This window comes from Triticum dicoccoides, chromosome 2B (assembly GCF_002162155.2).
Source record: "Triticum dicoccoides isolate Atlit2015 ecotype Zavitan chromosome 2B, WEW_v2.0, whole genome shotgun sequence".
Lineage (NCBI taxonomy): Eukaryota > Viridiplantae > Streptophyta > Magnoliopsida > Poales > Poaceae > Triticum > Triticum dicoccoides.
The window spans coordinates 5,680,889-5,685,628 of NC_041383.1; positions in this window are offsets into that span (position 1 = coordinate 5,680,889).

The following is a 4,740-nucleotide window of genomic DNA, read 5'->3' on the forward strand; positions in this document are numbered from 1 at the left end:
TCTCCTGGATCGCGTTCGGCGAGAAAATCACGTCCCCGAAGGTTTTATTCCGTTTGGACTCCGTTTGATATTCTGTTTCTTCAAAATACTGAAATAGGCAAAAAACAACAATTCTGGGCTGGGCCTCCGGTTAATAGGTTAGTCCCAAAAATAATATAAAAGTGGAAAATAAAGCCCAATATAGTCCAAAACAGTAGACAAAGTAGCATGGAGTAATCAAAAATTATAGATACGTTGGAGACGTATCAGTGTCTACCGGAGTAGTTGCAAAGTTTAATTTCAGGTGTGCTTAATTTAATTTGACGGGTGTGTTGTGCTGAGCCCCCAGCAGAACTATGTTATATTTCTTCTCGTTACTTTAACTCTTCAGTACGTACGTACATACTAGTATTTCTTACATTTCGTCTTTTAGTTGGTATAGTACTACCACTCGTTTCTTCACATTATATACGTACAATATATATGGCCAACATCATATAGCCAGCAGTATAGTTGTCAAAGAATTTCAGGGTGCTTAGTTTTGTCAAAGAATTCCAGGGTGCTTAGTTTTATTTGAGGGGTGGGTTGTGCACTTGTGCTGGACACCATTATTGTGACAAGCCTTTTTAATAGTACTATATGCATAATTTGGCGACAAACGCTCTCTATATGTACCACCCTTTTTTTAATTTCAAGTTTTGCTCAATGGCGCAATCCATCGATACTACTACTATACAAAATTGGAGTATATACATTTTTTAAAAGGCTAGAGGGCGGGGCAGTCTAGCTCGGTCGGTTTCACAAGAGGCGAGGGCCTTTGTGATTTGACGGCTCATTACTGTTGTCAAATTGAATTGTACTGCACCGCCCGCTGCACGCCCGGCCCCTCCATTAAACCCCTCCATTAAACCCGCATGCAAATCGAGAATCCTACTCCGGCCACACGTCCGTTCATGAGCAGGCCGAAATTAAACGCAACACCGACCAAGCTCCTCCCGTCTGCCCTCAGTTTAAACGAGGCCAGACGCCGGCTAAGCTCCTACCGCCCGCCCTCTATTTACATGAGGCCAGACAGATAGCGGGCAAGAATCGCACCCCTTCGCCGCTCCCCCATCTCCCCCTTCACCATTTTCTTCACTCTTCCAATGGCTTCTGAGGAGCCATTCTACAGCATATTACCCGGCTGGGTGGCCCGCCGAGCCCTCCGAATACGAGCGAGGCCGCTCGGTGCTTCACCAACCTCACTTGACTCGACGGAGCCAGTTGCCACCCCAAGCAGGCGCGTGGTTCAGCAACTCGCCGCTCCAGTTCAGCTCGATGAGGAGTGGCGAGTTGCTCCACGCCGGCACGGCGGCGAGCACGCCGGTACGGGCGTCATCGCTGCCGCGTCATACCGCGCCACCAGTGTCTGCGGTGGCCGCGCCTCCCGTGTCTGTGGGCGCGCCTCCCGTGCCTGCGGCAGTGCCATGCAGGCAGAGACAGAAGCCGGGTGCATGGAGAGCGACGAGTCGGTGGCCAGCTTCTCCGTGTCCGCTGCCATCATCGAGGAGAAGTAGAACACAGGAGACCGCCGCCACTTGGGACCCATGAAGGCCATCGCCGAGGCGACGACTGCGGATTCAGGTGGTTTCTTTGCTGCTTCGTCTCTTCCGAGGACCTTCGTCGACCCCGCAAGTGACTGACGGACATATGGAATACAAAGGGATCCGCAGGCAGCCATTTAGATTATGTACTCCCTCTGCAGCTGGCGGGAAATATTTGTTCTAAGAATGAATAAATTGTATGTATATATAACTAAAATAAGTCTAGATACATCCATTTCTAGGACAAGTATTTCCGGACGGAGGGAGTATTAATTATACAAGAGAGTCGGATTGGCACCGCTTAGTTCATGTAAATGTAATGAAATCCATCATGTTTATATAAAGATCCGGCTTTTCTATACGAAATCGTTCATGCTTATATGAAATCAGTCTGTATTTGCACGAATTTCATCTGGTTGGTTAGAGTTGTAAAAATATATGCCGCTGGCGTTTGATGTCGTCCTCCGCGGAAGGAAGCAGGAGGAAATTTGTCGGCTGCCGTTGGAGATGCTCTTATGCTGGAAATAATAGAATGACATCCAATCCATTTCAGTGAATTGCCTTTATGGTTGTCCCTCTATAAAAAGTTAATTGCATGTACAGTGTACACGTGACTTGCAGGGTGGTTACAACTTCGTACAGAAAGTTAAAAAGAAACAAGTCCATCCTTAATCTTGTATTCTAAGTACTCTGTGGGTTCCACTGTCAGTACAGTAGCGAAAGAAGTATATATTAAATAAGTAATATATAATATAAAAATATAAAGTTAAAAGACAGAATTCGAACTCATGTCATCGCGTTGCGAGCATTTGGTGCTAACCAGCCCAGCACATTTTTGTTGTAGACCATGCTAGAGATATATCTTCATGTCTACTCTTATACTCCATTCGTTCCTAAATATTTGTCTTTTTCAGATTTCAAATGGACTACCACATACGGATGTGTATGTAGACATATTTTAGAGTGTAGATTCACTCATTTTGCTCCGTATGTCTTTTCAGGAAGGGGTCAGATTTGTCCTTGATTTATTTATGAGGTATCCAGATGGCACTGCACCGCCAAGAAAAGAGGGTAACATCAAAATTATGGACTACTTTTTTGAGTATGTTGGTAAGGTCCGGTCATAGTCACTTGTTGAAATCTCTAAAAAGATAAATACTATTTAGGAACAGAGGGAGTAGAAAACAGAGTTGGTGATGATGGTGTGCGTGCCATCCTTGATAAGAAAGAAACTATGGCAATTTTGCAAAAATATACCCACGCGTCTCTCCACGTTCGCAAATAAGGCCTTCCCTCGTTCAGCCTTTTCTCTCACAAGATAAACTATTCATACAAATGCATCTTGATGTTCGTGCAATGCACGGGTAGCTAGCTAATTTCTTTTAAAATAGTTGCTGTGATAATTGGGTTGAAGTGATATATTTTATGTTTGCCCCGAATGATTTCAGATTCACTAGTAGTAACAAAGAAAAGGTTTCCTTGTTAATTAACAGAAAACAGGGTGAAAACTATCACATGAGGCCGGTAAAAACAAGGCACACTGGGTTCAGCGTCATCGTCACTACAGCTGTGCGCGCGCGAGAAGTCTACATATCGAGGGGGCTACCGAGCGAGGCACCGAGACACAATGTTTGAGAGAGAAACCAATTGACAGACTATGATCATATTGAGTTGTCACCCTTCTGCTGTCATTGTTGGGGGGGGGAGAAAGACGTATCGAGAGTGTGCGCGGTAGGCATAGAGGCACAACTAGCGAGTGTGTGTGTGTTTGAAAGAGGAGTAGATAGACTATTATCAAGATCGATGTGCCACCCTACTCCTTCGGTGCCAGGTAGTGTGTGTGTGTGTATGTTTGAGAGAGAAGCCAGTCGATGGATCAGTATCAAGATCGAGGTGTCACCCTACTCCTTCGGTGTTGGGAAGTGTGGGTGCGTGGGTGTGTGGGGCGGGGAGTGACACTCACATATCTCTACTCTTATAAAAAAATAGAGTTGGTGATGATGGTGTTCCTGCCATCCTGCAATATAGGCCATTCGATTTATATCCGACAGATAGGAAGGAAACTACGGCAATTTTGCAAAAAGATACCCACACCCCTCTCCGCATTTGCAAATAAGGCATCTCCTCGTTTATCATTTTCTCCCACAAGATAAACTTCTCATACAAATGCATCTTGATGTTCCATGCAACGCATGGGCATCTTGCTAGTAGGGAGAAGGAGTTTGTGTGACACATATCTAGCTATATTAAGGGATAGGTAGATAGCATTTGTGCGAGGCATACTTAAAGCCTCATGAAGATAAACAAACGGTGTGTGGGCATGCAAGTGCCGGAAAAAATTAAGCGAGAAACAATGTGCGCGCGCGCACGCGCGCGCGCGCGTGTGTGTGTGAGAGAGAGAGAGAGATCTCAAAACAAAAGGTGCTCTGTTGGAATCCCGTTGTATGTATTCATATGGTTCCGGAACTCGAGTTAACCTTAGGCATATGTGTGAGAGACATTATTATACTTTGAGACATTAGTGGCTGTGGGTGGGCAGAATTAAAGGGGTGGGCATGTTAGACAGAGAGAGCATGTGTGTTTCTGTGTGAGAGACTTGTAGGACAGGATAGAAAGACGAATTTAACCCTGACGGAGGGAGAGAAATACAAGAAGTGCGTGTGTGTGATTCTGATGCCCACAGGGAAATGAGACATGTATGTGTGTGAGAGAGATTGCACAATTCATTCACGTATCACTATCTAGCGATCGTGGACGTGCATCACTTGAACATAAGTCAATATCTATTTCGTATCATGGCCAAAGGTACAATATCGATTCAATTCTATAAAGATTGGACACTCACATATCACTTTTTTTTCTATTTAAATAAACCTTTTCAGTTGTGCATGCCAAAGTTACAGTGGTGTTTCTTCAAACAACCAATGTAGCTATCATGTACATGCACCATTGTTACTCTTGCATTCAAATTCATTAGTCTTGGATGATTTAAGTTTCTATTTTGAAGTAATATATATATAATATTCATATATGAATTCAACGGGTACGCAATTTATGAAATGGAGGCTATGTAATCATATGAGGTAACACTTTTAAGTAGCGGACTACAATATCCATTTCTTTTTGTGGGCCTCTACACTAACACGTCAATGCATTATGTTTAAAGTAAATAACCAAT